At 41.8% G+C, this 24,966-nt stretch overlaps 1 long non-coding RNA gene across 1 annotated transcript in view; it reads right to left on the bottom strand.

The window, feature by feature from the left end:
- LOC145516722 (uncharacterized) overlaps positions 1-24,966 on the bottom strand; it is a 39,275-nt gene that overhangs the window by 4,504 nt on the left and 9,805 nt on the right. Inside the window, exons 2-3 of the long non-coding RNA XR_014061698.1 lie at positions 10,150-10,404; positions 8,221-8,487 (exon numbers count right to left, since the gene is read on the bottom strand). This is a non-coding gene — a long non-coding RNA (uncharacterized LOC145516722). The remainder of the gene's footprint in view (positions 1-8,220; positions 8,488-10,149; positions 10,405-24,966) is intronic.

Here is a 24,966-nt window from a genome sequence, read left to right as displayed (position 1 = left end):
GTTACAGGCTGGAAACGCTAGGATGCAAAACCAGCTCAAACTAGAGTGTAGGGTGGAGTCAAGAGTCGAATTCAAGCAGCCTGACTTTAGGGCCACACTGTCTCTCTAAGAAGGAAGGGACTGGGTGTTTTCACACTGAACTTTGTTCGCTTCGTGTAAGAGGCTGCCAATCTAACCCAAATTCTCTACTCTTCGGAGAGAGTTAACGGTAGTGTGGAACAAAATATTTCTAAATTTCCAAAATGAGGAAAAAATGTTTTGGGGAGTTGAGTGGGCTATGTTCTAGATGGGCTCCAAAGATGGCCCCCCAATCCACTGTGCATCTGAGTTTTCATGCCCTTGTATAGTTTTTTCCCCTTGAATCTGGGCTGGTCTTAAGACTTGCTTCTTTTAGCTTGCAAACTTGGTGCCTGTGTAAATTCTGAGGCTACTTCATAAAGGGGCTTGTAGCTTCTACCTGGGTCTGACCCCCTGAGACAGTCATGCTGGGAGGTAGGCCAAGTCAGTCACGTAGAGAGATCATATGGAGACAGACAGACAGTCAGCTGGCCAGCCTCTAGCTCTTCCATGCATCCCAGCTGAATGGAAGAGGACAAACTAGTGTTGAGATTTTACTTTGTGCCAGACCCTGTGCTGGGCTTCCCAGGTGGCTCAGTGGTAAAAACCTGTCTGCCAATGCAGGAGACATGGGTTTGATCCCTGGGTCGGGAAGATCCCTTGGAAAAGGAAATGGCAACCCACTCCATATTCTTGCCTGGGAAATCCTATGGACAGAGGAGCCTGGTGGGCTACAGTCCATGGGGGCACAAAGAGTCAGACATGACTGAGCAGCGCACTCTGTGCCAATTTCTTTACATAAATTACAGGTAAAAATTATCAACTTGGCGTGTTGGCCGATTTTCCACCACATCACTCTTCCATATGGATGAGGAGAAAGCCTATAATTTCCCACTTCATTTATACCCTCTTATCTGCCAACCTGATCTCCCAAACCAAACCATTGGTCTTTCTTTTTCAGAATGGTTTCTCAATACTTGTGATGCAGAATGGCCAGAGAAACACAAAGTTGGAGAGACTGGAGTTAAAGAGAAGGGACTTTTCAAAAGAACTTAAGTCACCTTTGTAATAAAGTCTGGGAAAGAGATGGGAGGTGGAGTGGGAGTGACAGAAAAAGCAAGGCAGGGAGGAGAATGTTCTTTGGTAGGAAATGAGAAACTCTAGATGCCTAGGACACAAGTGAATCAGGTAGAAAAATCAGGCAGCTATGAGAAATACTGCAACTGGTTATGACCGGACTGTCTTTAATGCTGGAGAAACTTGAATAAAATTGGAATTACTTTTCCATGATGTTTATCCTTTAAATTCTGTTTCCTCTGGAACTGAATCACATGGGTGATGGCTTCAGTTATGGCTACACGTATCATCTCATTTAATTCTTTCAAGAATCTCACATGGAGTGTATTACTGTCCTTGTTTAACAGATTCAGAAACTAAGGCTCAGAGAGGTTACATGACTTGTTTAAGGTGATATGGTATTAAGCGGTAAGGCTGATTTTTAAGTCCAGGCCCTCTGACTCCCAAGGCCATGATTTTCCAGCTCACCATCCTGCAGTCAGCTCCCCAACAATATAGCTTCTCTTCACGATACTGTTTCCTTTCTTCTGCTCCTGGACCCACTTTATTGTATACCATGGCATTGTCACTGGGGATCCCGAGAGGGATATGAAAGTGGAGAAGATGACACAGTAAATACTTCTGTGAATTTTACATGTAAGTTAGCTTTTTTAAAAATCAGAGACAGTCTATACTTCCCTGTATTTTGTTAACATACCACAGCCTGAGTTTATTTACAGTTTCTAATACCAGGTTTTAAAAAAAATGGCACACATGAGTGTCAGATAATGTAATTGCTTAAAACTTGGTTGTGTGTCCTTTATCATTTCAATTCAGTTGTGATCTATTGAGTTTTAAAGCAACTAATTTGACAGAATCTACAGGGAAGATAACATCCTAAGGCTACCTTGGAAAGATACCTTTTAACAATAAAGGCTGCTTCTGTGTGTTACAAAGTGGGATACAAAATACTTGACAAGAGATACTTGTCAAGAATACTTGACAAGAGAAGGAGATTGGATTCTGATTCTTTCTCTCTCTTTTTGATGCCGGTTGTTGCCTGCTAACCTTTCCTGATCAGCTTTGTATCTATGTTCCTTTAAAAAGGAGCAAAGCCATTTAGCATTCTCCCGGCACATTTGTGTCTGTCATAATGCAGGTATGCTCTGGGGAAAGAAATGAGAGATGTTAGTCTGTTAGATGAATCAAAACATTCATCCTGAACTTTCATGACCAAAAAAAGAAAAGATGATGTCGCTTCTTAGTGGTATTAATGGATTTCCTATTTAAAATGTAAAATTATGATGTTTGGAACGTCCTCTTCAAACAGGAGCACATATATTAAAGCAAATCCTGATCACACATGAACACACTGCTGGGTGTGCCCTGACATCCACCTTTTGGCAGTGCTCACCTCCAGCAGAGCAGAGGCTTGGGGAGACGGGGAATCTCAAACAAGCCAATCTGACAATGTAACAGTCTTGCTTTTCTAATTAAAGATCTGGCAGGAATACTAAAATAAGAATTGGCAGTAATCTGTGAATTTTTAACTATTCGTATTTTCTCATGTCTGTTTCTAAAATTTCCTGATAGATGTCAGAATTTTTTTTTTTTTTTAAGGAGTAAGAGAGGTGGGACACAAAGGGTGGGATAAGCACGGGCTTGGCTTTACCTGGGTTTAAACCCTGGAGCTGGGGTTTTTTTTCGGGGGAGTAAGGCAAGGCAATGGCAGCCCACTCCAGTACTCTTGCCTGGAAAATGCCATGGACAGAGGAGCCTGGTAGGCTGCAGTCCATGGGGTCGCTAGGGGTCGGACACGACTGAGCAACTCCACTTTCACTTTTCACTTTCATGCACTGGAGAAAGAAATGGCAACCCACTCCAGTGTTCTTGCCTGGAGAATCCCAGGGACGAGGGAGTCTGGTGGGCTGCCGTCTATGGGGTCACACAGAGTCGGTCACGACTGAAGCGACTTAGCAGCAGCAGCAGCAGCAAAGCTGAGAAATTTCCTTAATGCCTCTGAGATTCTGTTTTCCTGCCTGTAAAATGAAGGTAACAACACCAACCACAGGTGCTGTTGTGAGGGCCCAAATGACGCAACGGGTGACAGTCTGTGTCTGGTCCCGAGGCGTACACAGGAGGACAAGAAGCCACAAGTTCCCTTCCTCATAACTTCAGAGGTAGGAAGGAAGGTAGGGTAGCAATTTTAGCCTGAAGCCTTAAGGGACATATCTATACTTATTATATTCTTAGATTTATTAGTAAATGATCATCTTCAAGGGCACAAAAGTACACTGGGCTTGGAGCCAGAGGCCAGCGTTTAATTTCAGGTTCCAGTTAGGACTTCTTAACTTTTTGAAATGTTAGTCATCACAGGAAAGGAAAGTACAAATAGCAGCATTCAGCTCCAAATCACTTGTAGGGTGGGTGTAAATATTAATCAGTAATCAATTACCTTCAAATGCTTTGGAGAATTGTTCTGCACAAGTTTATCATCATGAACACAGAGGAAAAGCTTTATCTGTAAAGCGCGACATTTCTTATGAAACATTTCACTGAAGCTCGAAATACTGTCACCATCGTATTGAGACAGGAGGGAAGGGGGAAGGGCATGACTTTTAAAAGAAAAATAGAGCTGCTAAGGATGTGACATAATCTGGTTAGAACCACTCAGCAGCTCAAGATGGCATAAGATTCAGCTTCCAGTCGAAAGTTGAACCTCATTATACACTCATTATAATGCATTAGCTAAATGACACACTCAGAGGCGCCAGGACAGTTTGGAGGCCAACTGTAAAAGGCCAAAGGTAGACAGTGGCCCAATTCCTGCAAATCCTTGCCCTTTCCCCAAAATAGTTGGAATAATCCACCCCCTTGGTAGCCTATGAAATAACAAGCCCATGAAAACTAACCACCCTATGTTTCAGGACCTTTCTCACTTTCTGGGATGGCCCACATTTTGTCTATGGAATGTGTGATCTAAGTAAACTTGCACTCACTTTACTACGGCTGACGCTTAAAGTCCTTCCTGCGCAAAGCTAAGAACCCTCACCGGGCAGCCTGTCCCAGGCACACATCTGAGACCTGGGACATGACCATTCTCTCATGCCCCATTTTCCTGCAGCATAATGTCCAGTGACATTTGACACCGGGCCATAACCTTCTGAGAAACAGTTATATTAGAAAGAGGAAATGGTTCCAAAGCCCGCGTGTCCTTTGTGGTGGTTTTCCTGTGCTTGTTGAAACTGTTAAGCTTACTGAGGCTTGTTCTCTGCTTTGACCACAGGATAGCATGAAAGACAGCTTTAATCCTTCTTGCCCACTTAGGACAATTTTTCGCATTTTCAGGGCTTCCCTGGTGGCTCAGACAGTAAAGAATCCACCTAGAATGCTAGAGACCCTGTTTGATTCCTGAGATGGGAAGATCCTCTGGAGAAGGGAGAGTTTACCCACTCCAGTATTGTTGCCTCAGAAATCTCATGGACAGAGGAGCCTGGCAGGCTATAGTCCCAGGAGTTGAAAAGAGTCAGACATGACTGAGTGACTAACATCTCACATCAGCATTTTCATAGAGTGTGTTGCTATATTAGAGCCAATCTGCTATGGTTCAGTCTTAGAGGCAGCAGGGTGGGGAGGCTTGGAGTCAAGCAGATTTGAATTGCCAGTGTCCAGAGCTGTGTGGTCTCAGGCAAGTCACTGAGCCACTCTGAGCCTGTTTCATCAACTACAAAATGGAGGTACTAGTATAGCATCTTGCAGGAATTTTGAAAAATTAAAGTTTTAGATACATAAAGAAGTAAAGTACAGCACCTGACATATAGTGGGTCCTCATAAACGTTTAGGGGTATACAGAATAGAGAGTGAAGTGGCTCAATTGTGTCCGACTCTTTGCGACCCCATGAACTGTAGTCTGCCTGGCTCCTCTGTCCGTGGGATTTCCCAGGCAAGAATACAGAGTGGGTAGCCATTCCCTTCTCCAGGGGATCTTCCCAACCCAGGGATTGAATCCGGGTCTCCCACATTGTGGGCAGGTTCTTTACCATCTGAGCCACCTAGTCACTCTTAGAGATTGTTCAGGAAGTTAAAAAAATCAAAAGATAAATTACGCTAATGTTAACCTACCCACATTATGGATGATAGTTCTGATTCAGGATTAGATGTGAAACATCTTTTAATACATATGCAGAGCAGATAAATTAATATTCACATGCCTTTAGAATCTAAAAATTAGTATTTCCTGACTTCTAGTATAAAATTTGTAATAAACCATATAAGTTTTCTGTATGCTCTGTTTTCCTTTCCTTTTATTTACTTTCAATGAACAAATAAACCCATAGCATTTTCAACCATACTGGTAATTAAAGCTGCAGGGGGATGGAGCAACAAAATGAAACATTAACTCTAGTGATCAAAGGGAAGCCAGAAGCTAGGAGATGATATGATGAAGCTTCCAGAAGTTATTTAGGCTATTGATGTTGCTGGGATGTTATTACACAGTTATCTAGTGGGCAGTAACCAATATATATATATACACATATATATATATATTTATATATACATATATACATACATATGGCATAACTACTTCACCCTTTTGCTAAATCAAAATTGGAGAAATTATCTAGGGCATTCAGCTATTCTCTAGAGAATGTAACTATTTCTTAATTACCTAACTAGAAAACTCGTGCTCCTCTGGAAAATTCCTGGGAGACATTATAGAGAGCCTCTCGTGGTGGAGGCCCCAGAGTGACTCTCCCACAGGAAATCAGTTCTCAGGTCCTGATGTGGCCATTTCTCCCTTCCCGGGTCTCCTCCTTCCTGTCCCTTTCTACTCCCACTCATCTAGGGGACTTCCCACCTGGCTTCCATCTCTCCAATTTCTCCCCACTTTCGCCTGCGTGTGGTCTGCTGACAGTTACCTTCATAAAGCATAAGTCTAAACAGCCAGGGTCTTGCTCAGACACTCTCAGTGTCTCCCCAAATCCTACACAAGGTCCAGCCTCCTTCAAACAACAATTAAGGCCTTCCATGATTTGACCTCACTTGATGCTGAAACTTCAGTTCTAAGGTTTCTGTTATCACAGCCCCAGTGCCTTAACCTCATACATTCATTTAACAAGCATTAAAAAGGACTGCAGATCCAGCACTGGATGGATGCTTCCAGGGGGCTCAGAGTCTGCAGATGGGCTAAACATTTACAAAAAGTTACTGAATAATGTGCTGTTATATTTATTTACTAGATACTCAGTGAGGATTTCTGGAGAAGGAACTGGCAACCCACTCCAGTGTTCTTGCCTGGAGAATCCCAGGGATGGGGGAGCCTGGTGGGCTGCTGTCTATGGGGTTGCACAGAGTCGGACACGACTGAAGTGACTTAGCAGCAGCAGCAGCAGTGAAGATTTCACAAGTTCCTACGACGTGCCAGCCAGGAATGAGCAAGGCACACAGTGGCCTGGGTGTCTAATGTTTCCCAGAGTCCGCAAAAGCTTCAAAGAGGAAGAGGCATGAACTGAATCCTGAGAGATGAGCAGATGGCCTCTGCGTGGGGAATTTCAAGCAAGAATAAAGTCCACGTTCGGGGGTTGGGGGCGATGGGGGGGAATGGGCCTGGGGGTGGGGGGCAAAGTGCACAGGATATTGCTGGGATGGTTCGTAAGGCTGGAGCACAGCTTTAACTGATCCCCTTCTTTCCTGGCTCTTAATCCATAGCACACGCATCTAAGTGTGTTGAGTTCTATTCATCCTTTGGGCTTCGCTGGTGGCTCAGATGGTAAAGAATCTGCCTGCAATGTGGGAGACCTCGGTTTGATCCCTGGGTTGGGAAGATCCCCTGGAGGAAGGCATGGCAACCCACTCCAGTATTCTTGCCTGGAAGATCCCCATGGACAGAGGAGCCTGGCAGGCTGTAGTCCATGAGGTCACAAAGAGTCGGACATGACTGAGCGACTGAACACACACACACACACACACACTCATCCTTCAGGCTCAACTCGAGAGTCACCTCTTCAGAGAGGCCTTTCCTATTGGTCCAGTCCCCAGTCATTTACTCTAACAATGCCTTGTACTTATTCTTCCTAAACAGTTACCTGTAAGAAGATAATTATTTAGGCAATTATTTAAGGTCTGTCTCTCCTGCTATTCCTGGCCCTGACTGACCCCTTCCTGTTATGAAAACCTACCAGTGTTTCAATCAAGTGAACTGCCTACATCTCACCAGAAACTATATGATCCTGGTGTAGTGAAAGGGACACTGTATTAGGTGGCAGAATATCTGGGTTCCAGGCCCTGCTTATCCCCTAAGACCTTCGCTCTTTTCAGCATTCTCTGCTGAATTCCTGTTATGTGCAAAGCACTGAATTACGGGAACAGATCTTGCTTAGGTCTTAAATCTGTATCATGGAGAGAATACCTAATTTTCCTGGTAAATGAGGATCATGTATATCTATTACAACTGAAAATCATTCTGTGATTATGAATTTGAAAGGTGGGTTGGAACAATGGTTCCTGGAAGGTGAGATGTAACAAATGAGTAAAAATTTCTAAACCATTTGGGAGATGACAGGGGACACTAAATTACCATTTACTATCATCATTTGATGAAGCGCTCCAAATTCAGCAGAACAAAAATATTAGAATGAAAGTCAATCCTTTAACTCAAATGCATGTTTGCTTTCTGTTATTAGTCTAATTTTTCTAATTTCTGCAGAAGCACTAGCTCAGAGGAGAGGCATCCACAGAAGTGGAAACCCAGTCTCTCACCCACATCTCAACGACCTGTGCTGTCTTAACTGTTTCTATTTCCCTGGTTAACTTTAGTTACTTGGCACTCCAAGTTCTCCCTCCTGTGGAAGAGAAAGGAGCGGAGAGAAATTAGCATCTGCAGCCACTAGAGGGCAGACCTCAGCCTGAAGAAGTCCTTCCCCGGGATGCAGTACCAGTCACTTCACTGCATCTCCCCTGTGTGTCCCCAGAAGGCGCTGCTGCTCTCTTAAGCTGCTTAACACCTGGTCATTTCTGTAACCAGTCCCCCAGCTCCCCACAGTTAGTTCCTCGTTTGAGCTGCAGCAAAAGTCTACATTATTTTAGAGACAAAGTTGGGAGGGGTACCTTATCTTCTTCAAGACACTGCCCTGCATCAGAAGCCCAGGAGGAGTTTTTTTTCCCTTTGGAATAAAATTCTGTAACTTGAAATCATCATTGGCATAAAAAATCCTTCAAGGGTGCTGTATTCTTCTGAGCATTGAACCAGAAAGATTAACCAGGAGATGCTGGCCAGTCAAGGTTGAGTGATCTATCAAGCGATACCAGGGAAATTCTCCTGCTATTAATCAATTTCTTCAGGGACAGCAGGGTGTCAGTGTTCCTCTCCTTTCTCTAGAGAGACAGACATGATATTAGCTTTGGCATTAGACTTCTTACACATACATTCTCATTGTGTCTTCAGTTCTATGACAGGGGCCTTATGATCATCACAATTTCATTATCTTAAAACTCAGTCTCAGTTTTTTTCCCATTCGATTTATACTTTAACAATTATAAATTTTCCAAAGGAAGGTTGATGTTAAAAACATGAAATGTTTGATCTGATCATAAGCAGCAGCTTTCCCTCTCTACCCCTCCCGACACTCACCCCTGGTTCTGCAACCCGGAGGAGATCAGAATTCTAAATGACCAGGTTCCCCACATATCTCTAAGGAATGTGCTTATGCTGTTGGTTCTTGGTTTATCAAGTCTAAGTGTTAGAGTCTGAATTTCTCTTATGAGAATTTAACTTTTTAAAGGAAGCCTGTCATGCAGATGAAAAAATCAAAGCTCAGGAAGTTTTAAGGGACTTGTTCAAATTCACATATCAATGGAACAACTCACACACCATTAGAACCAATAGAGTAGAAATTAGGACCTGTGTCTTCTAAGAATCCATGTAATTTCCACCACCTTGTTGTAGGAGCCACTAGAACAATGCTGATTACCTCACCCCCACCAACCAGGGTTGCGAGCACTTGGTATTCAGCTGCTGAGATTGATATAATAAGTCCTCTCAAAATGGAGTTGCAAGATGAAATACAAGATGCTCAGTTAAATGAGTTTCAGATAAGAAATAAATACTTTTAAAATATGAAAGTGAAAGTGTTAGTCGCTCAGTCGTGTCCAACTCTGCAACGCCATGAACTGTAGCCCACCAGACTTCTCTGTCCATGGGATTTTCTAGGCAAGAATACTGGAGTGGGTAGCCATTCCCTTCTCCAGGGGATCTTCCAGACCCACGGATCAAACCCAGGTCTCCTGTAATGCAGACAGATTCTTTACTGTCTGAGCCATCAGGGAAGCTGAGAATGTCACAGATATTGCATGTGTTATACATGCTGAATTGTTTATGCTTTTATTTGGTAAATCTGGTGATCCTACCTTAAAACTATGAATCTAGGCTTTCTACTTACTCTGATTTTAAAACTCTAGGACTATAGATAAAGTAAGAGGTCTATGATTAATCCACGACAAAGAAATTTTTCTGAGACTGATATTATTCATGGTTTCCAGATAGATAAAATATAAAGCAAACAAAACAAAAATATAGTGTTTAGGGATATAGACATATACAATAAAATTATTAAAAGAAAAGAAAGCAAATTAGTGACAAAATTCAGGAGAGTGGCTTTCTGGTAAGTGGGGGAGATGCCTTAAGGAGTAGTACATAGGGGCTTCTAAGATATAGACTGACAGGGCAATAGTGTTTATTTTCTGATGGTACGTATTTCTATGTACTGTTTGTAGGCTTCCCAGTTGGTGCCAGTGGTAAAGAATCTGCCTGCCAACACCGGAGATGCAGGTTCCATTCCTGGGACGGAAGGATCCCCTGTAGAGGGAAAGGGCAACCCACTCTGGTATTCTTGCCAGGAAAATCCCATGGGCAGAGGAGCCTGGTTACAGTCCATGGGGTCGCAGAATCAGACATGACTGGGCACACACAGACACACATATTTTATTAAAACTGCAAAGAAAATAAAAGCATGTTTAGACTCTGAAATGGCAACCTACTCCAGTATTCTTGCCTGGAAAATCCCATGGATGGAGGAGCCTGGTAGGCCGCAGTCTATGGGGTCGCGAAGAGTTGGACACCACTGAGCGACTTCACTTTTACTTTTCACTTTCATGAATTGGAGAAGGAAATGGCAGCCCACTCCGGTGTTCTTGCCTGGAGAATCCCAGGGACAGGGGAGCCTGGTGGGCTGCCGTCTATGGGGTTGCACAGAGTTGGACACGACTGAAGAGACTTAGCAGCAGCAGCAGACTCTGAAATGAGACAGACTTAGGCTCTAATCTTAGGCTTAGATTCTTAGCCTCTCTGAGCTTTAGCTTCTTCATCTATAAAATGGGAATGATAATATTTAATACCTAATTGACAATATGGCTTAGAAATAATGTAGAGAGCAGCATAGAGTATACACACATGTCCTTAGGAAATGTTATTATTAATCAAGTCCACGTGGAGAAAAGTGGAGCACTGTGCCAGGACCTCTGCATCCCACTGGGTAAACTTTGGCCAGAAATTGTCTTAGCTTCTGTTGGCCATTGCCTTCTTATCCAAACTCTTTCACTAGGGTGTATGTAAATTCTTGAAACTTGACATCATTTTGAATGTTGAAATACTTCTTAAAAATAAACTTCAGCATGGTAAGAAGCAGACTTGTGAGCTAAGGAGATGATGTTTGTAACTAGAGAGTTAAGAAGAAAAGTCAATTTTCTGCTAATGTTAAGGTGTAGCTTCAAAGCACAGGAGACATGTAGGAATCAATGAGGAAAAGCCTGATTGAAAGAGGCAATCATTGCCATGGACATGCAAAAAGCAAATTATTTTCCTTAATTGTATATTCACAGAGTCTTTCCTCTGATATTGAAATTATTCCTCCCAGTGGATAAATACATTTCTGCAAAACTATAAATCATGATTTTTTTTGGCATCTCTAAGTATATACTTCTATATTTACTAATATACTGAAGTCTTTTTAACTTATAAAAAGGACCAACTGTCCTTAACCAAAGATTTTTATAAGTTATGATTTAATGTTAAATAAACAGTTCCTTTTTAAAAAAAAAAATTTTTTTTTTTTTTTTTGGCCATGCTGTGTATCTTGTGTGATCTCAGTTCCCCGACTAAGGACTGAATCTGGGCCACACAGGTGAAAGCCGGGAATCTTAACCAGTGGGCCACCAGGGAACTCCCAAACAGGGCTTTTTTTTTCAATCAGAGAAAGGAAACCTTCAAATTTAAAATAATAAATGATGCATTTTTCCTATAAGTATTCAAAATAGGAGGATTTGCCAATTTAGCAGGAGGTATTCTACAAAAAATTTATGTTTGTGCATCTTGCATTGAGTTAAAATGCTTTGGGAGTAAAATGTTCAAATACAGATGATTGCTGAGAAGTCATTTCACCTTAAAAAATACTAATACTCACTGTTGCCAAAGACATAGTGAAGTGGGCCTTCTTGAACTTTGCTAGTACAGTGTAACTTGGGAATATTTCTGGAAAGCAATTTGTTAGTATATACTAAGGCCTCTAAATTTTAGAGTCTTTGACATTATAATTTTGCCAGGACTATTTCCTTAAAAACTCTCAGAGAAATGGCCTCGGTCAACAGGAAACACCATTCCCTCCTCACAAGTCTGGGTCCCAGTTCACAGAATAAATGTGCGTGACTATTTATCAAGTATTTCTGATAATGGTGAAAAAGTAAATCATCTACACATTCCTCGACAGGGAAATGATGAAGTAACACTGTGCACAGTTATTGTGGAAGATAGACTCATTAAAAGTATGTTTACCAAGATCTCTATGAAAAGAAAATGCTCATAAGGTTATGTTAATGAAAAAAGCAGTATACAAGGGGTACAAAATTATCTCAGCTATGCAAAATATATATGTATAAAACTACAGGAATTAAATAAACCAAAATACTATCAAGTGGTAATTTTTAGGTTGTGGGATTCTTGTTGCTTTTCTCTGTGGTTCCAATTTTTCTACAATGAGCACTATCACCATTATAACAAAAAACAAAAAGGTATTTTAAAAAATTCCAAGATGGTAGCATATTTCTATGTTGGTTATACATGAATTGACTCTAGTGTAGGGAGAAAGAAATATTAAATGCGTGAGAATGATACACCATTTTCAGTTCCTCAAAGCAGGGATAAAACAGCATTTTCTCAGAAAGGATTTGTGCAGCCAGTTACTATTAAATTGTATGATTTCACTGTATTTAGAGAAGGTCAGTACATGGGTTAAACCAAAGTCATGTTTTAATATTGGTATATGAAGTGACATAAATCTCTAGTCTCTTGGGAGAGCATGCAATTTGTAATGCCTATTATTTTTATGTTATTAAACCCATCTCTGTTAATAAAATCTATAATTACTAAGCAGAAAGCATAATGAAGTTGGCTGATTACAAAGGGAGGAGAAGCCAAGTGTTTCAAACCCTCTGACATTTTCTGGTGATGGCCATTGACTACAGCACTGTTGCTTAAAGTAATTTTACTGAGAAAGGAATGTTTACAGAACATTAATTGATGAGCTTATATTGCTTAAGAGCTTTACATTTCTGAATTTGGATCTCCCTTTGTCTCGCTTCCTTTCTCTCCCCCTCCTTCCTCGTCATCCCCTACTGTTCAGAATTTTGAGGTGGGAATGGGGTAAAGCAGGAATCCATATCCTAAAACAAAGATGTCAGGTTGGACTTAAAGGGCTGAGGTCTGGGGACCCCTAAACCGGGTCTCCTCACAGAGAAACCCTTGACTGGTGGGACTCTGTTGGACTTTTAGGAAGCTTTTTGCTGGGTGTGATGCTCTCACATTAAGTAAATGATGACTTTATAAAGTTTTACTATTTATGCATTCCTATTTGAAATGCATAAAATGTTCTTATTGAGTATTAAGAAAAGGAAAAGGCCCTATCTTGTATTCTTAAACCTGTGGAGCTTTTTATTTTGAAAATAATCAAATCAACAATGTGTAGACCCTATGAGTTTCTTATCCCTTATTCCTTTACATAGAACTCTTATGAGTGTGTGCTAAGTCGCTTCAGTCGTGTCTGACACTTATGACCCTGTGGACTGTAGCCCGCTAGGCTTCTCTGTCCGTAGGATTCTCCAGGCAAGAATACTGGAGTGGGTGGCTATGCCCTCCTCCATAGAACTCATATGGAATAGTGGAATTCATGGCATCTCTTCTAGCATATTAATAAAAAATCATTTCAGAATTAATCAATTATATCTTACATCATGTCCCACAACAGTCATCATTTCTAGCTACCATTAAATTTCAACCCAAAGACTGAACATCTTAAAGTTACTTCTGAATAAGTAACCCATGCCTGTCAGTTTCCTAGACAAGATTTCACCCTGGGAAGCTTAAAAGTTTGAATCCAACAGTATGCAACTCTTTGTTGTTTTTGATTAATAGCTAATTTGACAAATATGTTTCATGAGTGACATTCCAAATGATTTGAGGATAAACATAAAAAGGGTCATTTTTATGGAGATACACATGACAGGAGGGAGGGACACAGCCAAGAAATATATGTGACTACATCTCATATATATGTATATTTATGAATTCCACTCAAGTAGGAATTGAGAAAAACAGAATCTAATTGCTACCATTGTGTTCTTAAGCTAGTGTCTTAGCTTTAAACCCACGCTTCCATTCTTTTATTGACGTGTAGTTGATGAATACTATTATATTAGTCTCATATGTACAACAAAGTATGACAGTGACACAACACTCGAATACATTATAAAATGCTCACCATCACAAGTCCAGCAGCAATCTGTCACTATACAAAATTATTGTAGTATTATTGACTATATCCCTTATGCTGCATATTACACCCCATGTAATATACAGCTTATCTATTTTATAATTGGAAGTTTGCATCTCTTAATCCCCTCTACCTCTTTTGCCCAACCTCCCACCCCCGCCTCCACTCCTCTGGAAACCACCAGTTTACTCTGTACCTAGAAGCCTGTTTCTGCTTTGTGATGCTGTGATCTACAAACCACTTTGTCCCTGACTGGCTGGCTCCTTTAGACTCTGCCAGTGGGCAACAGAGGGAGACAACAAGGCTGGGGAGGAAGAGGAGACGCTCCCCTTCCTGTTCGGTTCCTGCTTCTGTCAGGGTCACCGTAGCAACACTACTTCACCCCTGCAGAAGCAGCTCCTTCCAGCAGCAGCAATTGAGTCCAGATGATTCTAGTTTACTGGTTTTCTAAACCTTGGAGAACCGGCCTTATCATGCGGTTTTGGAGACATGACCTCCGTCAACAGGGAATCCCCCATCTTCCCTCATGGGTCTGGGTCGCAGCTGCCTGTGGACCCTCTCCCAAAGTTTTGCGTTATCTCAACAGCTACCCCTCCTCCAAGGTCTGAATTCTAGTCTGAGGGACCCACTCTGCAAGCTTCTGAGTTTAAATCATTCTGACCTTTTTCTTTAACTCCTCAGTCAGTCCCAGGGTTAGTAGCTGTGTCCTGTGGGTGCCATCGCCACGATACCTGACTCTCTTTGCTTTTTGGTTCTCCAGTATCTGGCTAGTAATGCTTTCCATTGCATTTTCTCTGTTAAAATAACTGGTGTGATTTCTGTCTTCTTTCTGGATCCTAAGGATACAGCTTTTAAAATAGGAAGAGTGTAGTCAATGTTATCCTCATGAAACACACAAGGCTGGTTGCTGATTACTTCCTGCAGATAGAAAAATTACTTCTTCGTGTCTAGCTCAGAGACTTTTCCTAATGCTCAACTGACTGGGCTATACAGAAACGAATTTAGAAATACACATATTTAGTCTGCTTTCTAACTGATTTTAAAAATCTGCTGTATGTGCTCAGTCGCTCAGTCATGTCTGATTCTTTGTGATCCTGTGAACTGTAGCCCACCAGGCTCCTCTGTCCTTAGAATGTTCCAGGCAAGAATACTGAGTAGGTTGCCATTTCCTTCTTTAGGGGATCTTCCCAACCCAGGGATTGAACCCACGTCTCTTGCGTCTCCTGCATTGGCAAGGGGACTCTACCACTAGCATCCCCAGGTGGATGCGTTCAGATTCATAGAATCCGTGTGCAATGCAGAAGACAGGGGTTCAATCCCTGGGTCAGGAAGATCTCCTGGAGAAGGGAATGGCAACCTACGCCAGTATTCTTGCCTGGAAAATTCCATGGACAGAGAAGCCTGACGAGCTATAGTTCATGGGGTCTCAAAGAGTTGGAAACAACTTAGCGATTAAAAACCAAACAGAAAAATGTGAGCCACATATACAATTGAATATTTTCTAGTAGCATATTTAACATAGTATATCAAAATATTACCATCTTGTCATGTAATCAACATAAAATTACTGAGATCTTGTCAAAGACTGAATGTTTGGTTCCTTCCAAAACTCATATGGTGAAACCTAATCCCCAGTGTGATGGTATCTGAAGGTGGCACCTTTGGGAGTCACATCATAAGAGTGGCGCCCTCATGAACAGGATTAAGGCCCTTTAAAAGAGACCCCAGAGAGCTCACTGTCCTTTTCACCATGTGAGGACACAGGAAGGAGATGGCCATCTATGAAGCAGGCCTTTACCAGACATTGAACCTGCTGGCACCTTCATGTTGGACTTCCCAGTCTCCAGAACTGTGAGAAATAAATTTCTGTTGTTTATAAGCCACCTAGGCTATTGTATTTTTGTTACAGTAGCACAAACAGACTAAGACAGATACTTCATATTGTTTTTTTCATGTGAAGTCTTCAAAATCTGGTATGTATTTCATATACAGAGAGCCTCTCAGTTTGAACTAGTAATACTTCAAGTGCTCAGCAGACATATATGGTTAGTGGCTATGACATTTGACAGTACAGGTCTAGATTTGTATCTAAGTGGGACTAGAAAGTACATAGTCTTTTTTGTCTAGCTTCTTTCACTCAGAATAATTATGTTGAAATGTATCCATGCTTTAGTATGTATCAGTAGTTTGTTCCTTTTCATTGCTATGTAATATTCCATTGTTTGAAAATGACACAAATTGTTTATCCTTTCCCCTGCTGATGGACATTCATTTCTCCCCCTCCAAGGTTCAGGCTATTATAAATAACTCTGCTATGAATCTTCTTGTTCAATTCTTTGTGGGAACATATATTTTCATTTCTCTAGTGAAAATACCTAGGAGTGAGATGCCTGGTTCATACAGTATATGTACAGCTTTTTATAAAATTGTCAAACTGTTTTCCACAGTGGCTATACCATTTACTATTCCCATTAGCAATTTATAAAGTTTCAATGTTTTATATACCCTCTAATACTTGGTATTGGCGGTCTTTTTAACTTTAGCCATTCTACTGGATGTACAATGATAGCATTGTCATTTCAATTTTCATTTCCATAATGATTATGTTGAGCACCTTTTCATTTATTATTTGTTTTTTGTAGATCTTTTTCAGTAATATGTCTGTACAAACCGTTTGTCAATTTTTTATTAGGTAACTTGTCTTCTTATTGCTGTAAGAGCTATTTATATAGCAATTTATATATTTATAAATTCTAGATATCAGTCTTTTCAAATATGTTTTGCAAATGTTGTCCTCCAATCTATGGCTTGCTCTTTTCATTTTCATGGCATTTTGAAAAGCAAAAACTTTAACTTTGGATTATTGACTTTAACAGTTTGTGCTTTTTCTATGTCTTATTTAAAAAATCTTTGCCAAGCCCAGAGTTGCTAAATTCTTCTTTGTATTCCTTTAAAAGTTTTGTAATGTCGATTCTTACATTTAAGACAAAGATATGTATTCAAATTAAGTTTGAGTTAATTTTTGTATATATTACGAGATAAAGATTGGGGTTCTTTTTTTTTTTAAATGACTATCCAATTGTTCCAAAATCATTTGCTGAAAAGATTATTTACCCCCATTGCATTACCTTGGAATCTTTGTTAAAAAATATTTTGGCCACAGATGTGTAGAATTATTTCTAGAGCTTCTGTTCTGTTCCATTGATCTTTTTGTCTCTCTTTACACCATATTATCTTGATTACTATAGCTTAATCATAAGTCTTGAAATCAAGTACAGTTAGAACTGGACATGGAAAAACAGACTGGTTCCAAATAGGAAAAGAAGTACATCAAGGCTGTATATTGTCACCCTGCTTATTTAACTTATATGCAGAGTACATCATGAGAAACACTGGGCTGGAAGAAACACAAGCTGGAATCAAGATTGCCGGGAGAAATATCAATAACCTCAGATATGCAGATGACACCACCCTTATGGCAGAAAGTGAAGAAGAACTAAGAAGCCTGTTGATGAAAGTGAAAGAGGAGAGTGAAAAAGTTGGCTTAAAGCTCAATATTCGGAAAACTAAGATTATGGCATCTGGTCCCATCACTTCATGGGAAATAGATGGGGAAACAGTGGAAACAGTGTCAGACTTTATTTTTTTGGGCTCCAAAATCACTGCAGATGGTGACTGCAGCCATGAAATTAAAAGACGCTTACTCCTTGGAAGGAAGGTTATGACCAACCTAGATAGCATATTTAAAAGCAGAGACATTACTTTGCCAACAAAAGCCCGTCTAGTCAAGGCTATGGTTTTTCCAGTGGTCATGTATGGATGTGAGAGTTGGACGATGAAGAAAGCTGAGCACCAAAGAATTGATGCTTTTGAACTGTGGTGTTGGAGAAGACTCTTGAGAGTCCCTTGGACTGCAAGGAGATCCAATCAATCCATCCTAAAGGAGATCAATCCTGGGTGTTCATTGGAAGGTCTGATGTTGAAGCTGAAACTCCAATACTTTGGCCACTTCCTGCGAAGGGTTGACTCATTGGAAAAGACCCTAATGCTGGGTAGGATTGGGGGCGGGAGGAGAAGGGGACGACAGAGGATGAGATGGTTGGATGGCATCACCGACTCGATGAACATGGGTTTGGGTAGACTCCGGGAGTTGGTGATGGACAGAGAGGCCTGGCGTGCTGCAATTCATGGGGTCGCAGAGAGTTGGACACGGCTGAGCGACTGAACTGAACTGAACTGAACTGAACTTCAAGTAGAACGTTCTTCACCTTTTTCTTTTTAAAATTGCTTTGGTTACTCTAGTTGCCTTGCATTTCCATGTAAATTTTAGAATTAGTCAAGTTTTACAAAAATAAAGCCTAGTGGGATTTTGACTGATATTGCATTTATTCTACAGATCCATTTGGGTGATGGCAAAAGGCATTCTTACTTTGTTACATTAAAATGCATTGGTTATCTTGAACTGTGAATAGATTTCACCCACACATGACTTGGTAACATCTTGCATTGCTCATTTGAAAAATATTGGTTCACTTGGTCATGCAGATCTTCCAAATGCTAACACATTTTATTATACAATATATTCATAAAACATAATTCTTTAATAATTCCACCAATTTCGTCAGAAAAGTCTATAAGTACCAGGAAGCTGTCGAGCTCTTATCACTGGCAGATACATGCTTTCCAAAACTTCAGAATTTTGCTGGAAAGCATGAATTTTATCATTGGCAACAAGCACTTTCAGTTGTTTTCCTTGAAGTAATAGGCTCCCTTGTTAGACATTAGAAAATATCTGTCAGATACCCGAGTCTGATAATCTTAGTTTGTCTGTCAGTCATTCTTTCAAATAAAAGTGGTGTTCTATGAAACTCTAATACTTTGGCCACCTCATGCGAAGAGTTGACTCATTGGAAAAGACCCTAATGCTGGGAAGGATTGGGGGCAGGAGGAGAAGGGGACGACAGAGGATGAGATGGTTGTATGGCATCACCGACTCGATGGACATGGGTTTGGGTGAACTCAGGAGTTGGTGATGGACAGGGAGGCCTGGCGTGCTACGATTCATGGGGTCGCAAAGAGTCAGACACGACTGAGAGACTGAACTGAACTGATGAAAAAAAAAAAGCAAAACTAAAAAACTGGCTAGCTCAGCTTGCATCTCAAACAAAGGTGCTTTTTCTTGTGACAACCCTTGTAAGTTGATCTGCAGCTGAAATGCTTTAGTTGTACTTCTCATTTCATTGTGTAGAATATTAAAAAGTTGTGTATGCAATGGCTAAGATTTAATAAAATCAGTATTTTTTACTGCCTCGTCAAGGACAGTAAGTGCAACTGGACTTTGTTGTTGTTGGCAGTGTATGGTGGTGAAGATGGAGAATTACAGTGATGGCTAGTGTAACTTGGTGTCACTGCTTTATGTTAAGATGTCAGTGGTGGTTTTACTTACCATTGCTTTTGCACTATTGTCACCAATATCAACACGGTGAAAAAGGTAATTAACATTCTAGTATTATTATGAAGAAAAAGTAGTTTTGACCTTGTGGATTCCCCATGACAATTTAGGCAACTCTCTCCCTTCCAGGGTTCCTTGGACCAGACTTTAAGAACCATTAAGGGCACAAAAGGGCCACAAGGAAGGATGTGCCGGGAGGCTCTGTTGAGGGTGAGGCCTGTGCTCAGGCTCCACGGATACACATGGAAGGAGAGGCTTCCTGCACAGACCAAGGGGACAGCAGGAGCAAAGGCACGAGGTGGGAACAGCAGGTCTCCTCCCCCCAGTTTTGGTCAAGCAAAGGGCAGGGGCCTGAGCTAAGATGCAGAGAGGCTGGCATGCGTGAGAGGAGCTGACCCCATCCTTCAGCTGATGAAGCGCTCCTGGTGATTTCTAGCAGGTGTGGCACAGGGAGGGTCATCTGTCAGCTCCCGCACTCCGGCAGCACTATGGTGAAAGACGTGGGAGGCTGACGCTGCAGAGAGGGAGCTCGCTTAAGAACCTGGGCTCCGTCAAGGTAAGAGATGATTTAGCAGAACAGATGGTCAACTAATTAAACACTCAACCCCCTGCCTCCTTATTAATTCAGTCAGAACATTCTAACGAGTGTGTTTGCTCAGGGGACACGCCTATATATCCCCTCTAATTCATGGATGCGGACTTGGACAACAAAGAGGAGACGCAGCCTTACAGAGCAGACTTGCTGTTTCTATGAGCTGTGTCCTTCCAGGCCCTTCCAGAAATTCCCACTGTCTCTGTTTAATCACTTCCTATAAACTAGCGAAGGGAAAGCAAAGGGCAGGGGTAGAAGCGGGTTTACAAGCCACATTTAATCGTTTCCCGAATGAGCGTAACTGGGATGCTATTGTAGAGGTCCGAGGTCACAGAATTAATTTTTTTCTTGCTTTCATTACAATGTGTATATTTCTGTGTCTATGCAAGGGCACACACATGGGCTCAAGTCCATATACAGCATTCATTTGCACATTTTAACCCTGCTCTCCTTGGCCGCCCCCTCATCCAAATCTCTGTTAGCTCTTCTTGACTTCTCCAATGACTGCTCACTAGTCTTAACCCATTAGGTCTGACCTCTTACAATCCGTTTTATACACTATATCCATAGTGATCTTTTAAAAATATAAATCAGATTATATCATTTGCCTGCTTACAATCCTCTAGTGACATCCTGTCCCACATAAGGAAAAAGTCAAAATACGTATATGGTTCCTCAAGGCCCTGCCTACCTGCCTCCGGCTGGCCTTTCTGACCACTTCTCTCCCATCACGAATTTGCCTGGCTCACCAAGATCTCATCATCCTGGCTTTGGCGGGTTTCCGTCTCGGGCCCTCCGTATCCGCTGTTGTCTCTGCAGGGCGTGTCGTCTCCCTAAAGTCGTCCATGTCCCTCTAGGTCCTAACAGATCAGAGGAAGCCCCTCTCCTGATCACCCACCTGCTGTAGCCTCTCGGTCACTCCCACCACTTCACTCTGTTTATTTACATCATAGTCTTTAGCTGTGCTAGTACCTGCAACACTGCCTGGCACACATTAGGTTCTCATTAAGTATTTGTGGACTAAGTAGATAAATTAGTCACAGATAAGTTTTTCTTGTCATGTTTGCTTTTTATAGTTCCACGAAGTTGTCATACAAATGATCTAATATTGATGATCTGTTTAGAGCCACCTTTGCGTTGCCAAGTTTTCAAAAAAATTTTTAATTTGGCTGCACCAGGTCTTAGTTGCGTCACATGGGATATTTGTTTGTTGTAGAACGTGGTATCTAGTTCCCTAATCAGGGATTGAACCCAGGCCCCCTGCACTGAGAGAATGCAATCTTAGCCACTGGACCACCAGGGAAGTCCATAATGCCAAGTTTTTTTGTTTGTTTGTTTGTTTTTGCTTTGGTCAGGGTTTTATTCCTTCTAAAAATATGAAGTGGAAATTCAAAAGTATTTAGAAGGTAGATGACTTTCTCTTAAGCAGTTAGAGGTATTAGTCATGGTTGTAAAACAAGAGAATTTACCAGTATATTTACAGAAAAAGGCAATGTTTCCCTCTTCAGTGAAAGAGTAAAATATAAAACTTTACCATGTGGAGGACACAATCATATAAATAAATTATTATAAAATGTAACAAATATTGTAATCAAGACACAAAGCACCATGGGAACACAGTGGTAGGAAGTGCTTTCTGTGCCTCAGGAAGTTGGGGAAAACTTCAAAGAGGAGATGGCAGTTGATACGGGTCATGAAAGATGAAGGATCTTCTAAGTAGAAAGAGAGAGAAAGGCATTGCAGGCACAAGGAACAGCAAACAGAAAGGTCAATGTGTAGAAGAACGCGGTCTGGGGAATTAAGTATTAAAGAGAGATGATCTTTTCTTTCCTTCAATGATTCACAAATCAAGCGTTTGGGCTCAAAGGGGAACCTCCCCACCAGTAGCATTCCTTGAACTGTTTTGAAACTATTTAGAATTCCCTGGTGGCTCAGATGGTAAAGAATCCGCCTGCAATGCGGGAGACCTGGATTTGATCCCTGGGTTGGGAAGATCCCCTGGAGGAGGGAAAGGCTACCCACCCCAGTATTCTCGCCTGAAGAATCTCCGCGGACAGAGAAGCCTGGCGGGCTACAGTCCATGGGGTTGCAGAGTCAGACATGACTGAGCGACTAAACACACTGCACAGAAAGCCGTGGAGGCTTCCAGGTGGCACCAGCGGTAAAGAAGCTGCTTGCACTGCAGGAGACACAAGAGACTCGGGTTTGATCCCTTGAGTAGGGAAGCATAACCCTCTTTTGTATTCTTGCCTGGTAAATTCCATGGACAAAGGAGCCTGGCGGGCTACTCTCGGAGTCCATGGTGTGCAGACAGGTGGACAAGACTGAGCGACTGAGAAGGCACCCAGCACAGGAAGCATTGGAGTCATTTTTCTTCCAAGAAAGTCTTATCAATGCATACAAGAGTAAACAGCCTCCTGGGTGGGGAGGCCTGGGGGCTCTAAGTGGTTCCTGACCTCTGGTCCCTCCCTGTGTAGACTGATGGCCCACTTTAGGACCCCGGAGCTTTAAAGAGAATAATTTAAAAGCTACCACCTTTTACTCTTGTTAAGAAAACTGGGTGGGAGCTTTCGCGGCCAAGAAGATGCACCGCCCAGGTCTGCTGCCAGGAGCATGTGACATGGGAAACCCCTGCTCCCAGCACCCAGCAGGCTGCTCCTGGCCAAGGACTGAGTGTGCAGGGGCTGCTAATGCAAGACGAGACGGGGCGGGGTGGGGGTGGGGGGAAGGGGGCGGACTCCTCTGACGGGCAACTTTAACTCAAAAGCTTTTCATCAGCCTGGCTGGAAAAGTTCTTAAATCTGTGGGGTCAGCTGAGATTTTGTATCCGGCTCCCCCTTCCTACTTTCCTCTCATCATCCCCAGCTCCTGTCACCTCCTTCAGCTTCCCCCTACCTTAATTTTCTCTCATTGGCATTTCCCTTGACAAATTTCTTGCTTGTCTAATCTTGTCTTTGAATCTGCTTCTAGAAGGACCTAAACGAACACAGAAACCTGTGGAAGAGAAGCAAGAGACTTGCGTTGTTATCCCTATAATTGCTATATTTCCAGATAAGCTAAAGTAAGCGTTCCAAAGTGCACGGACTCTGGCATGATTCCAATAAAACCAACAGAGGGGAGGAGAGGATTGAGAAAGGAACTCCTCGGCACTCTATTGTATTCTTAAAGCTTGCAAATTAATCATGACTAATTCCAAAATCTAAATATGGGCAGACTGGAAAACTTGAATAGATATTTAAACAGCCAAAGTAGAACTGAAGATTAGTTAATGGAGGCTGTTTTTACACCCACGCAACCTGGCAGATCATTGCTGTACAGTCTTTGTCGCAAAAACTACTAGAGAAATATGTTTCTTTGAAAACATCTTCTGTCCCCGTATAAATCACATAGGATCCGGAGGCATTTCTGCAAATAATATGTTTTCCTATGCCAGTACATAAATAGCTTTAGAGTGCTGAGATAAAAAGAAAGTTGCCAAGGTTCTTGCTACACTGACAAGATTAAGCAGCCCATTTGGAGCCTGCACTGCTATTTGCTGTTAGGTATGAAATTTAATGAGGCTGAGTACACTGTTGTTGCTTCCACTTGACCAGATAAGAGGGCATATGCTGCTATATCTGACCACCTAGAAAAGGCCAGAATGGAGGCTTCCCAATTTACCTGCCCTTTTGGTGAGATTTACTTAGCAGGCAAGTACTTTCTTTCTATTGGAAAAAATTCTTTTTAAATGATGACCAAGCACTAATAGTTAATAGATGGAACCCAAAGGGATGAAAGTGGCCAAGTAAGCTCTTTGGTTAGGACAAATCCCTGGTGAAGAGAAGGGGTGACTTGGCAGTTGACACTAACGGGGAGGGGGGGATGTCAAGATGTTGTAATTCAACAAGAGACCCAGGAAATAGGCCGTCATGAAAGTATCGCACTGGCCTCCAGCATCTGTGCCGTATCTGTCTTCTTGCTCTACGTGATCTTGTCTCCCTACTGGAGACAGAGGGAAAGAGGCCTATTTCTCCTTCTTCTGGGTTATTAAAAGGTAACGTGAACATCAGTCTTTCATCTGTTCAGCGTCTGGAACCCTGTCTCATGTTTGGATTGTCTTATCTTGTGTCAGTGAAAGAACACACCTTTCGCTGTAGAAATCGAAACATCAGATGCTTGCTTTCCCAGCCTTCCCTGCGAGAATCAAGTATGAATCACAGCATCCACTTCTGTAATGCAGTCAAGAAGTTGGGGGAGCTGTAAGAAACTCTCCATTGTCTCTCAGGGTCAGAGGTGACAGAAAGACCAAGTCCTAGGGCAGCGGTGCTAGAGGGTTAGTAGAGCCGACAGCCCAGTTAGTTTATTGACTATGCAAGTGATCATGTCCCTGCTCACCAGTGCATTTTCTGGCTGCCTCACTGCAGATCTGACTCTTCTACCCTTCTAGAGAGTCTGTGAGCCACCCATTATCCTTCAGTAAATTAATTTTCTGCTTCAGTCAGATGGAGCTGAATTCTAGTCTTTGCAACTAAGAGCTATGAATGTTCCAGAGAAATATGGGATGTATGCAGAAATATGGAAGTGTTATCTGGCTTTGAAATTGAAGGCAACAAAAATCTAGCTCATATTCTTAAAGATTCTGGTCATGATCTGGTAAAGTGGTTAATCAAATCATCACCTAGGTACACCTACACTGAATTTCCACTGAAGGCAAAGTTTCAAGGGAACTGAGAGGTTAATGCTACTGAATATGAAAGTTACAGGGAACTCAAGGACTATGGGATGAGGTGGTGGCACCTTCTAATGATAATTGACAGGTTAAATAAAAAGGAAGACACGCTCAAATTTCCAAATTCTCAGTTCAAAGCACACGCAGAAAACCAGAGGCTTCCATGGCTTTGTCAGAAGAATTTATCACTAGCTACTGTAGTGTGCGGAGAGCCAAATATCAAATGTATAGTTTGATCCTGAAGCTTTCTGCATGAAAAAGAACTAAAGCCACACCCTCAGCT

Source organism: Giraffa tippelskirchi, chromosome 8, assembly GCF_054371585.1.
Source record: "Giraffa tippelskirchi isolate mGirTip1 chromosome 8, T2T-mGirTip1v1.2.pri, whole genome shotgun sequence".
In the NCBI taxonomy this organism is placed as follows: Eukaryota; Metazoa; Chordata; class Mammalia; order Artiodactyla; family Giraffidae; genus Giraffa; species Giraffa tippelskirchi.
This window is presented reverse-complemented; position numbering and strand designations above follow the sequence as displayed.